Below are 14203 nucleotides of genomic sequence, written 5' to 3' on the forward strand. Positions count from 1 at the left end.
AGAAAATGTGGCACATACACACCATGGAATACTATGCAGCCATAAAAAAAGATGAGATTATGTCCTTTATAGGGACATGGATGAAACTGGAAACCATCATTCTCAGCAAACTACTGCAAGAACAAAGAAAACAAACACTGCATGTTCTCACTCAACGGTGGGAATTGAACAATGAGAACAGATGGACAGGAAAGGGAACATCACACTCCGTAACTGTTGTGGGGTAGGTGGAGGTTGGAGGGATAGCAGTAGGAGATATACCTAATGTTAAATGAAGAGTTAATGGGTGCAGCACACCAACACGGCACTTGTATACATATGTAACAAACCTGCACATTGTGTGCATCCATCCTAAAACATAAAGCATAATAATAATGAAATTAAAAAACCTTAATTCAGACCCTACCCCAATCATAATCAAGAATCCCCAACACTGACAGCAACTCTAGCCACAAACATGACCCAATTGTCAACAATACGCCCAGCCACTCACCAAAAACTAAACCCAAAAACAAATCCCAACCCTAAATACTAAATCCAACAGATAAACCTGAATTTAACCATGACCCTGAAAATAACCATAACCCAAGGGTAATGCAAACATTACAGAAAACTGACCTTATATCTAAGCCAAAAACCTTCGTCCTAAAACCCTAAGACAAAAAAAAAAACAAACCCTAAACAAAAAACGCTATCTCCAACCTTTAAAAGCTAATGTTTACCCTACCACTAACAACAACCCCTAAATCTAACCCTAAATTCTAGCTCCTAAACTTGCTTTCTGAACATGAACATAGCATTCAAATGAAGTCAAACAGTAACCCCTAACACAAACACTAAAACTCTTTTTACAACCCTAAGCCTACACCAAAACCACACCTAAAACTAGCTGTTCATACTAGGCATAGGGTTAAGGATGGGGCCAAGTTGGTGGCTTCTAGTTGCTGTTAATGTTAGAGAATCTTGGTTAGGATTAGGGGTAGGAGCTGGGTTACCGTTAATGTTATGCTGAAGTTTAGGGTTACAGAAGGCACGGGGCAGCTGGCTAGTGTATTAGGTCATCACTCTTTTTTGCAGAAGGGAGGACTGAGCCTTGCACCCAGAACTTTTCTGGGTCTAAGCTCAGGACCATCTTAATGCTCATTGTGCAGCCTCGTAGATTTGGAGCCAGAGGAAGTTGCCTTCTGAGGCCACAGCTTTTCTAAACGTCAACCCAGAGCTAACCAAATCCACAGTAGCTTGTGTTTGAGAGTGGGAGGTGTTTTGAGGTAGTCTCTGGAAGGTCCAAAGGAAGGGAAGCTAGTGACGGCTTACACCACAGACACACTTTGTTAAAACTTAGAGGTAAAAGTGGAAATAATTAACTGTTGGTGGTCAAGCACTCTGTGTACCAGCCACAAGTGGAGACTGAGTTGGCACACTCTCCCACACCAGCAGGAGAAAGCAACCTGCAGACTCTGACTTCAGTCTCTGGTGCTAGGGTTGTGTGAGATCAGGAATGACAGCAGCATTTAAAATCAGCAGAATTCCAAGTTGCTTGTCCTATTGAATCCTGGAAAGGCTGTTGAGATTGATGGTTGTGGCAGTTCCTTTCTCAAAGAGGGAGGCTGAGGCCCGTGAGTGGTGAGCCTGGTTCATGTGGCCTGGGGTGACTGGGCTAAATGTAGTGTCCACTTCTGTACTTTACAGTCTTTGTTGTAGCACATATGGGCTGTGCTTCTCCCTCCAGGCCTGTGTCCATTAGTGACCACCAGAATCAGGTTCCCAGGGCATGAGGGTCTCCTTTGTCTGGGAGCAGAGACCAGGTTGGCTCCAGGCAGGTGCCTAGTGAGGACTGAATTATAGGGGACTTAGGAGAAGAGGGGGTGCAGTACCCCAAATCACACACTCTCCTTGCTGAAACAGCTAGATTGTGAGAAAATCCACACTACAATCATGGGCTCGCTTTCCATTCACTGCTGGAGCTGAGACCGGGCAGAGTTTGCCACAGCCACTGTCTCCCCTGGAGCTTGCCTATCCTCTCCACATGGCTGTCCTCAGCCTTCCTCTTTCTCCTCCAATTCTTATGCCTCCTGCACATTTTAACCTAGGGGAAATGCAAGTCAAAACTACAGTAAGATACCTCTTCACACCCATTATAATTGCCAAAAAAAAAAAAAAAAGCTAACAATTGTTGAAATGGAAGTGGGAATATGTGAAAGAAAAATGCTGCAGCTGCTGTGGAAAATAGTTTGGTGGTTCTGCAAAAGCTAAATATAAAATTACCATAGACCCCCCGAAATCAACTCCAAGCTATATACACAAAAAAGTGTAAAAGAGGCATTCAGACAAAAGCATGTATACATATGTTCATAGCAGCATTCACAATAACTAAAATCTGCAAACACACCAAATAAATGTCCACCAACAGAAAATAAGAAACAAAATGTAGTATGTCCATACAACGGCGTACTATTCAGCTGTGAAAAGGATTACAACTCTAACGCTACAATGTGAAGAAACTTAAATTTTGGCTCAAGAAGCTGAACGCAAAAGTCACATAATGTCTGATTTTATTTATATAAATATTTAGAATAGGTAAACCCACAGAGACAAAATGCAGATTATTGGTTGCCGGTTTCAGAAAGAGGACTGATTGGGTAGGAGCTTCTTAATAAGTAGGGTATTTCCTTTTGGAATAATGAAAGTAATTTGGAACTAAGATGCGGCAGTTGCACACACATATGCACATACTAAGGATCACTAAGGAATTCATTAAGAAACAGTTAATTGTATATTATGTGAAGGAAATTGACCTCACTAAAAAGACAAAATTTCTTCCTCAGCATTCCCTCAGCAATGTGAGCTCTCTTTCCACAGAGTGCTTGTAGCATGGGGTTCTGGTCCCTCCACAGTCCAGAACTGCCTGCGGCCAGGGCAGCCACACACTAGATATGAACTCATGCCACGCTGTCCAGCAGCTCCTCGACCTGTTACCAGTGGAAGTTATCTGAATTACTGGCGTCAAATCTATCACGGTCTGCAGTAACGTCAACTCTTGCCTCCTCAGAAGAAAGAATTTGACTGAGGGGAATAAAGTAGCAAAGGAGACTGAGAAAGGTTTTACAGAAAAAGTGGATGTTTATTTAAAATGTTTTAGAGTGAGAAAAAATGAAGAGTGCATTTGGAAGAGATCCAAGTGGTTGATTTGAATATATGCCATATATATGACTTGCAAATATTTTCTCCCATGCTGTTGGTTTTCTTTCCACTATACTGACAGTGTCCTTTAATGCACAAAAGTGTTTAGTTTTGACGAAACTCAACTGATCTATTTTTTCTTATGTTTTGTGTTCATTCAGTGATATAGCCAAGAAATCATTTACAAATCCATAGCCAATAAGCACATGAAAAGATGTTCAAAATCACTAACCACTTAATACATGAATATCTAAACCACAATGAGATTACTGCTTTATCGCCATTGGAATTTTTCATTTTTTTGGAAGAAAAGTTTGAGAGTATGTGGATAAATTGGAACCCTTGTACATTGTGAAATGGTGGTGATGGTTGCATAATTTGAGCACAGTTAATGCTTCCAAATTATACACTCAAAAATGTTTGAAGTGGTACATTTATGTATGTTTTTCCACTTACAACAAAAGCTTCCTCAGAAATTGTCCTAAGTTAGTTGCACGTGTGATGAAAGAAGACGCTCCTCTCCTATCATGAGTAGAAGCCTATTTATTTATTCACGCCAGTATACACACTCCTGGCTCTTCCACACACTCAGCATGATCTCATCAAGCAGAATGAGTCTCTTCTCAACTGGCCCACTTGTGCTTCTTTCCATCATTGTATTCTCCTTTTCAGCTCACTACCTGCCCATGAAAAACAACTGTAAATTACAAGTCTGCTTACTGTCTCTAGAAACATTTCTTCTCTGTAACGTAATAGAAATGAAATCATACAATATGTCATCTCTTCAGAGTGGCTCCTGTCACTTAGCTTTGTTTATGCCCAATTCATCTATGGCTTTGCATGACTTCATAAATCACTCCTTTTCTTTTGATGAATGGTATTTCATTTTATGAATTTACCTGGCTTGGTTAATATTGAAGGGCATCCTGATTCCTTAAAATATTTGGCCACTGTCAAGAGAGCAGTTATACATAAATGCATGTGGTTGTTGGTTAGATGTGAGTTTCCAAATCAGTTGTCTAGATACCTAAGTGTGCAATTGTTAGCCTATATGATGAGACCATGTTTACCTTTGGAAAAAACTGCCAAACTGTGGCAGAAGAAAACAACCATATTTTAAAGTTGCTGTACAATTATGCATTCCTTCAGCTCAACAATGGATGAGATTTTCTGTTGCAGTTTTGATTATATTTAAAAAGAAATTTAGACATAGTATAGCTGTTTAGCGCTCTCACTTTTATTTTAATTTGCCTTCCCCAAATGGCAGGTACTGTTGAGCATGATTTTGTTGTTATTGTTTGTTCGTTAATCTATGATTGCTGCCAAAAAGCATACATGTGTTGTGCCACAGAAAGCCAATTTTAAAAAACGTACTCCCAGCTCTACTTAGTAAAAAATAATAAAATTATTCTAGTGCACATAGTCATTTATCTGCTATTTTTTTCTAATCTTATGGTGACTACAATAACATAGTGTACTGTAGCTAATAAGACAATGTGGTGTATTAGCGTGATTTTTCCCTGTGTAAAAGTCCCTTTCAATCAAGTGATTTCTTTACGGATTTCAAGGGAGCAACACGAATGTCCAGAGTACAAACTAGTTTCTGTTGGAATTGAAAAGAAGCTCTGATTTCAGCTTCACTACATATCTTGCAATGCTGAATCACTGATAAAAATTAGAACTATGAAGGTTTTGGCTCTTAAATCTGCTTCTACAAAAGTAGGCCAAAATTTGAAATCAAATGTGTTTGGTCTGTTAGTTTTTCATCTTTCACAAAACATTCCACTGCATCAGAATCAAATTTGAAGACTGAGATTCATTTAATAATGGTTCACTAACTGTTGTTTCTTTTTGCATTTAGATATCACAAGTAATTATTTCAGCATTACACGTTTTAAATAAAAGCCAGAAAGAATGACAGATGAAATTAATCCCATGAATTTGTAATGACTTGCTATTTGGCTTTTACTTACTACTGTTACTGTGTTTTCTGTCTTGAGAATACCAAAATAGTAATGCATTGTACCAAGCATTCTAAAATAACTGCCTAAAGATGTAATTGAATCCTTTTTTGTTTTGTTTTGTTTTGTTCTGTTTTGCTTTTTTGTTAGTTTGTTTGTTTGGAGATGGAGTCTTGGTCTGTTCAAAGAGCTGGGGTGAAATGACATGATCTCGCCTTTGGTAACCTCAGCGTCCCGGGTTCATGCAATTCTCCTGTCTTAGTTTCCTGAGGATCAGAGTTTATGGACCCAGCCACCACTACCGGCTAATTTTTTACATTTTTAGCAGAGAGCTTGTTTCACCATGTTGACCAGGATGATCTCAAACACCTGACCTAAGGATATCCACCTGGCTCAGCCTCCCGGTTGAAAATCATCTTTCCTTTTACTTGTCAGTGCCTCAAGATTGTTAGGATAAATATAAAACTTCCAACCAAAGGATACCTGTCGGCATCCAGAATTTTAAGAAAAGTTGTGAAATAAAATATCCAGCTTCTGGCTCTTTCCTGGTGAGCATGTTCAATGGCTGGGGAATCCTTGGAACCTGGAGGAAGGGTAGAGCTGGCGTAGGTGGGGATGATCTTTGGAGCCACTGCCACTCGCAGCCACTGCTGCTCCTCATGAAATGGCTTGGAGCCTCAGCCTTCAGAAGAAGTAACAGAGGCTCAGCAAGGAGTATTTTGTGTGCCAGGTTTTCCATCTCCATGTCTTTTTTGGTGATGTATCTATTCAGGCCTCTACTTATTAATTGGGTCATCTTATTTCTTTGTATGTTGTGCATAAAAGTCACTTTTCAGATGTGTTTCCTAAATTTTTCTCAGCGTGCAGCTTGTTTTTTTCTTTTTCTTTCTTTCTTTTTTTTTTTTTTTTTTGGTTCTCTTAACCAGAACACAGTTTTGTTTTGTTCTTTTGCTTTTTTTGAGATGGAGTCACACCTTGTCACCCAGTCTGGTGTGCAAAGGCGTGATTTCGGCCCACTGCAACTTTTGTCTATTATGTTGAAGAAGGGATTCTTCTGCCTCAGTTTCCTGAGTAGCTTGGATTACATGTGCCTGCCAACAAGCACACCTTTTTCTTTTCTTTTCTTTTCTTTTTTTTTTTTTTGTATTTTTAATAGAGACAGTGTGGCAGTCAGTTACTATGGGATGAAACGAAGGGGTTTGAACATAGAAATGGAGACAAAGACAAAAAAGGCCTGTTTTCAAAGAGGGGATGGGGGCTCATTTCTTCTAGTCAGCAAAGGCCCTGAGCTTCTACAGGCCTTGATATTTATTAGGCAGAATCAACAGGGAGGAAAGGTAATTGTTGGTCACCTTCTTGATTTATCACAGCCTCACATAATTGCTTTCTTTATACTACAGGCTTCAGATGTTCCTATATATTACCACAAGAAATACTGTGCTTGAGGTATGACTGCCCTCAGCATTCCTTCTGGCACCAGACGTGGTGTGTCAGGTTGCCAACCTGCTGCTTTCATGAGAACAGTTCCATCTCTGTTCATAGACCCTCCAGTCATTACTGAGTTGGTCACAACCCTCATTCTTTTGGCCTCCAACGTCTTCTCCTTTTTGTTTTTGCATTAATTGAGTAAAGATAATTGCAGGTTGTGCAGCTCTCAACTGCTCTTTGGTGGTCCAGCTGCTTTCACAGACAATGAACATAAAACAGAGACGTAATAACATTACTCTGATAATCACAAAAAAGACATTGAGGTGATGTTTGGAGGAGGTCCAAAGGTTAAGGCTCTCTAAACCTTGCAGAAGTTCTGCCCAAGTTCTCAGAGATGGCTGAAATACTTGAGTATGCTTATTCAAATTAAGAATTTTACTTTGTAAATCAAGTTTCCATGGATATTCCCTTTGGTTTTCTTCCAAATTGATTACACAAATATGAGTATGCTTAAAATGACAATGCAATTGCTGCTGCAACTACAAGTTTGTTCTTGGTTTCCTAGACACAGAACTGTAGTCTTCAACATTGCTACTTCCGTGTGTATCTCAGTGTTAGGTTTATTTTTAAGCATCCATGCGTGGTCGGCTGTACACATCCAATTTTCTACATATTGAGCTGTTTGAATGGAGCTGCACATTGCTACTAAGGACACCACAACAGAAGTGATTAATTTACCTGAGGAAAATTACAAAAATTTTCATGCCTAAAGCTCTGCAAGCACAGGGAATAAGCTGAGTAAGAAAAAAAGTTTACAAAATGGAAATCAGAGGTGGCCACCCAAGGCTCAGACAGATTTACAGGAATCCATAATCCAGGATTGTGACCTAGAATTACTAGGGTGGTTATGCTGTATGTTTGTACTGTGCTATGATTAAGGGAATAAAACAGTTGGCAGGAATCACAAGTCAATTGGGCATCGTTTACCTGGAGTTGGTCCTTTTTGCTGCCCTTTATGCTCGAAAAACTTAAGTTTAAAAACACAAATTGTAATTGAGTGGTAATGTTTTCTACAAGGGTAAGATTGAAACTGTGTTCAGCACAATTACTATAATTAGACAGTGTTCTGACACAAATGCTGCCATTCATATAGTAGAGTGCTGCCTTCCCTATCGACTCCTGAATTGGACCTCTCTTTCCTTGGTAATGCCATTGAGGCAAAGGTGGGCTAAAGCCTGTTTCATGCCAAGTGAATGTTGCCACAGATTGGGATTGAATCCCAGCGCAATATAGTGAAGAGATGCTGACCAGTGTCATCGAAGTTTATGCCACGCGGTCGGATTCTCATCTCTCCCATCTAAATGTCCGCAGGGACCCAGAAAATAATGTCTCCCATTAGCATGTACTGTTGTCTAGTTGGGGGCCAAGACACTGGGTTCAAAGAGGGGGGTAAGAATTATCAAAGGGAGCCCATTCTGAATAACAATTTGGGGGATGGGGCTGGGAGTGATTAGTAGCTACACCAGTGATGTTAACAGAGCTAAGGCCTAACAGGTTCATCTTTTTTTCCATGGTAACTCAGCCATACTTGGGATTAATTTGCAAGGCCACTGCAGTTGAGTGATGTACCCTGGGTGATGCATAAAGGAAGTCCCTCCAATGGAGCCGCATAATTGATAATCATTGTTCTGAGAGTCTAATTACTCTTTGTCAGGGGGTGTTAGGGTTCCTGGTGCCCGTGCTTCCTGATCATGACAGATGTCAGGGGGAATGTCACTCCAAATTACAGTTGATAATACTGGGGGATTGGGAATATATGTCCAATATGTGTTTGTCTCTGCACAAGGAAAACCTACTGCAAAGGATGTTACAGGTAGCGTGGCCATAAACGTGAGGTCAGGGGTGTTTGCCTGACCCTGGTGCTCCAGCAATTTCAACTGACTCATGGCTTGTAATGAACGAGTCGGATCCACAGTTGGGATCCATGGCTCTCTCCAGTCTCCCTTTACGTGGTCACAAACACATTGAGGGCACCCACATAGATTATCCACCTCCTGTAAAAACACAAGCATGCCCTCGTCCTTACATCAGTAAATCTACTGAGCCTTTCCATCGTCCTTAGGGGGATTTTCATAATATTTTTGGGTATACTTTCCTTTTTCCCTATAACATTTACCAGTGTCATTCTGCCGTAGTCTTACTATCTGTGCCAGGAGTCAAAAAATTTAAAGTAAATAAGTAAAAAATAAATAAATAAATAAAGTAAAAGTAAATGTATTTTGTTTGAGGGGGTAACTGGTCTCTTGTTTCCCCTTTCTGTCTTTTTCAGCACACCTTGTAATGTTTGATTTGCCCGCTCTATAATTCCTTGTCCTTGGGGGTTGTAAGGAATTCCTGTTTTATGAGTGATTGACCATAGCTGTAAAAAATTTAAAAAGCATGACTAACATAAGCGTGTCCATTGTCAGTTTTTAATTGTTTACGGACCCCCCCTTATGAGCAAATGATGACAGACAATGTCATTATACATGACCAGCTGTCTCATCTGGTTTGCATGTAGCATGCCGCATATGAGAATAAGTATCTGTAGTCACACAAACAAAGGAGAACTTGCCAACGGCAGCTTTGTGAGTAAGATCCATCTGTCAGATTTCATTTGAAGCTAAGTCTCATGGGTTACAGCCTTCTATGGGTGTGACTCCAGTGACATGCTGACAAGGAGGACAGGCTTACATAGGCTGCAGCCTGGCTGTTAGGCAAATGAAACCTACGAGTAAAGGCAGAGTTTTGATGCAGTAATACATGAGACGGTTGAGCTTGTTGAAGTGCAGAACTAATCAATTTATTGGCTCTATCATTACCTAGAAATAGTGGTGTAAGGAGTTGTGTGGGAGAGCAAATATGAGAAATATGAAAAGCAGCACAAGAGCAAACAGCTTGTTGAAGTCTTAGAAACAAGTTAAACAGCTCTGGTTCTAGGGTACTTTTAATAGTGGCAGTCCCAGTATGACCGGCTACATTTACAACATAGGCTGAATCACAGAGAGTGTTAATAAGAGATGAAGCTGTGAGCTCTAAAGCCTGAATAACTGCCATTAGCTCTGAGCGTTGAGCTGAAACTCTGGGGTTTTTTATTGTTTGAGCATGGTTAGCACGATAAGTAGCTTTGCGACCTTTGTAAGAGCCATCAGCAAGTAGGTCTGGCTGCCTGAAATGAGCTTGTGACGAGTAATCACGGGGAAGATGAAAGGTTGAACTTTTAAAATTGCAAAATTTTGTCTGATGGACAATGTGTATGTATTATTCCTACACAATCTGAAAGAGCAATTTGCCAACAGTCAACATTTACCATGCTGCAGCCTGTTGTTGGGAATCCAATATTTCTCCTCATGCTTCTAGACTGACTCTAAAAGGAGAACAGTAATTTTGTCTGGATCATATCTCTTAAGCGATTTTGATCTATCCTTACCCCTTGTTATACACTGAGTAGTTAAAGAAAGATAAACTTGTAGAGACTTTACTCTCTGATTGAATTTCAAAAAAAGCCATTCTATTACAATTATACATTTTTCTATGATCTGGCCTAAAAGTCCTGTTGGAGAATGGGGGGTAGAAAGAATAAAGGGAACCAAGAGCTTTTGCGGCTGTAGCTGGGAGGCATGTGATTGCTGACGAATCTGCTCCACAAGCTGTAACTCAGCTTCTGTTTCCTTAGTAAGTTGCTGGAGCAGCTGGTTTGTCTCCTAAGCCCATTGCCCCTAATGAAGAATTTCCATGGAGTGTCTGAGTGTTTGAGTTGATGAGTAGCAATACCTAGGATTGGGCACAGCCGACTTATATCTCCTAAAAGTTGTTGGAAATCATTGAAGGTTTGTAATCTGTCCGTACGGAGGACTACTTTCTGAGGTCGAACATTTGTTTCAGTAACAATAGTGCCTAAGTATTGGTATGGGGAGGTTGTTTCTACATGTTCTTGAACTATTTTGAGATCTCCCCCTGTTTTGCTTCTCTCAACAATTGGGGTAATGACTCTTCCGTTGGAGCAGCCAAAAGGATTTCATCCATATAATGAATGAGGTAGGCAGTAGGAAATATATTACGAGGCTTCTTTAAGGACTGTCCTACAAAATGCTGCAATAGCGTAGGACCGGTGAGCATGCTTTGGGGTAAAAGTTTGCTTATCCTTCTCATGTAAGGGTATAGTAAGGAAATAATCTTTAAGATCTACCACTATGGGAGGTCAATCACTTGGAATGGCTGCCAGGAAGGGCAGACCTTGCTGTAATGCACCCATTGATTTAATCTGTGCAATAACAGCTCTCAAATCTTGCAGCAATTTGCTGGCAAAACGGTCTGTTTTTAAATTCTAAAATTTTGCTGAAGCTTTACACTTGTGTTCATACATATGTATATGTGTGTATATATACATATACACATACACACACATATGTATGTGTGTATATATATGTAACATGCACATATGTAATATGCACATATGTAATACCCAGGATTTATGGATGTATACCTATACACTCTGGTACGTGTATATAGATGGTATGTGTGTATGTACGTTTATACATATACACATACCCACACATATGTCTGTGTATATATAACAGATGTATATATATATACACACATGTATGCACACATATATATAAGTGAGTGTGTATATATATGTATATATGCATGCTCTGTCTATAAATGTGTGTATATATATACACACGTACATAGTTTACATACATATATGTATACACATATATGTGTGTATGCATGTATATATGTTTTTGTATACATATAATTCCTAATTCCTTATAGATATATAAAATTATATATATATACATATATATATACACATATATATACACATATACATACATATATATATATATATACACACACACACATATATATATTTAAAATTCCTTGTTTGTCTCCTAAGCCCATTCAACCCAAAAACTTCCAGGTATGTGGGAAGCCAAAGAGAGGTTATGCAGTAGTTAGATTGCAGCAAGAGTCTTTAATAGAGTTTGAGTCTTTATATTATCCCTGGCTTCCCTTACTCTGGTCCTAGTAAAACATTGACGTCCTCATAAATAAGACGAATTGACTTTGAAACTTAACATTCTCTTCTTATTTAGATATCAATGTAGCTGGATTCAGAACAGTTGCCTCAAAGATAAAAAAAAAAAAAAAGAAGATTCCATTCCTTTCCTTCTTTTATAGAAACTTCAGCAATGAGGTTGGAATTTGTTTCTCAAGGGCAGCATCTTGCTGACTGTTGAAAGTGGAGATTCTCTGCTTACAGATGGGACACAGAGTCTTATAATTATTAGTGGGACATGGGAGGAAGAGAAAGTTCGAAACTAGACATTATGGGCAATGGGCTGACAAGGCTCTACACAGAGAAAAATCCTACCTTACTAGGTGGCAATGTAGGATCTGAAAAATTAGATAAAACTCTGATTCCAAACACTTTTCTGTCAAAAGTTAGAGAAGGGGGGTGAAGCCAAGATGGCTGAACAGGAACAGCTCAAGTCTACAGCTCCCAGTGTGAGCCACAGAGAAGAGAGGGGATTTCTGCATTTCCAACTAAGGTACCAGATTCATCTCACTGGGGCGTGTCAGACAGTGGGTGCAGGTCAAGGGGTGCAGTGCACCGAGCATGAGCCAAAGCATAGTGAGGCATTGCCTCACCCAGGGAGCACAAGGGGTCAGGGAATTCCCTTCCCTATTCAAAGAAAGCGGTGACAGATGGCACCTGGAAAATCAGGTCACTCCCACACTAGTACTGCACTTTTCCAATGGTCTTAGCAAATGGCACACCAGGAGATTATATCACGCACCTGGCTTGGAGGGCCTACACCCATGGAGCCTCACTCATTGCTAGCACAGCAGGCTGAGATCAAACTGCAAGGCAACAGCGGGGCTGGGGGATGGGCGCCCATCATTGCTGAGGCTTGAGTAAGTAAACAAAGTGGCCGGGAAGCTCGAACTGGGTGGAGCCCACTGCAGCTCAAGGAGGCCTGCCTGCCTCTGTAGACTCCACCTCTGGGGGCAGGGCATAGCCAAACAAAAGGCAGCAGAAACCAATGCAGACTTAAGTGTCCCTGTCTGACAGCTTTGAAGAGAATAATGGTTCTCCCAGCACGCAGCTTGAGATCTGAGAACGGACAGACAGCCTCCTCAAGTGGGTCCCTGAACCCCGCATAGCCTAACTGTGGGTCCCTGAACCCCACATAGCCTAACTGGGAGGCACACCCCAGTAGGTGCAGACTGACACCTCACATGGCTGGGTACTCCTCTGAGTCAAAACTTTCAGAGGAACGATCAGGCAGCAACATTTACTGTTCACCAATATCTGCTGTTCTGCAGCCTCCACTGCTGATACCCAGGGAAACGGTCTGGAGTGGACCTCCAGCAAACTCCAACAGACCTGCAGCTGAGGATCCTGACTGTTAGAAGGAAAACTAACAAACAGAAAGGACATCCACACCAAAACCCCAACTGTACGTCACCGTCATCAAAGACCAAAGGTAGATAAAACCACCAAGATTGGGAAAAAAACAGCAGAAAAACTTGAAACTCTAAAAATCAGAGCACCTCTCCTCCTCCAAAGGAACGCAGCTGCTCATCAGCAATGGAACAAAGCTGGATGGAGAATGACTTTGACGACTTGAGAGAAGAAGGCTTCAGATGATCAAACTACTCCGAGCTAAAGGAGGAAGTTTGAAACCATGGCAAAGAAGTTAAAAGCCTTGAAAAAAAAATTGATAAATGGCTAACTAGAATAACCAATGCAGAGAAGTCCTTAAAGGACCTAATGGAGCTGAAAACCATGGCACGAGAACTACGTGATGAATGCACAAGCCTCCGTAGCCAATTTGATCAACTGGAAGAAAGGGTATCAGTGATGGAAGATCAAATGAATGAAATTAAGTGAGAAGAGAAGTTTAGAGAAAAAATAATAAAAGAAATGAACAAAGCCTCCAAAACATATGAGACTATGTGAGAAGACCAAATCTACGTCTGATTGGTGTACCTGAAAGTGATGGAGAGACTGGAACTATTATCCAGGAGAACTTCCCAAATCTATCAAGGCAGTCCAACATTCAGATTCAGGAAATACAGAGAATGCCACAAAGATACACCTCGAGAAGAGCAACTCCAGGACACATAACTGTCAGATTCACCAAAGGTGAAATGAAGGAAAAAATGTTAAGGGTAGCCAGAGAGAAGATTGGGTCACCCACAAAAGGAAGCCCATCAGACTAACAGCGGATCTCTTGGAGAAACTCTACAAGCCACAGGAGACTGAGGGCCAATATTCAACATTCTTAAAGAAAAGAATTTTCAACCCGGAATTTCATATCCAGCCAAACTAAGCTTCATACGTGAAGGACAAATAAAATCCTTTACAGACAAGCAAATGCTGAGAGATTTTGTCATCACCAGGCCTGCTCTAAAAGAGCTCCTGAAGGAAGTGCTAAACATGGAAAGGAACAACAGCTAGCCTGCAAAGACATGCCAAATTGTGAAGACCATCAAGGCTAGGAAGAAACTGCATCAACTAATGAGCAAAATAACCAGCCAACATCAAAATGACAGAATCAAATTCACACATAACAATATGA

Source organism: Pongo pygmaeus, chromosome Y (assembly GCF_028885625.2).
Source record: "Pongo pygmaeus isolate AG05252 chromosome Y, NHGRI_mPonPyg2-v2.0_pri, whole genome shotgun sequence".
In the NCBI taxonomy this organism is placed as follows: Eukaryota; Metazoa; Chordata; class Mammalia; order Primates; family Hominidae; genus Pongo; species Pongo pygmaeus.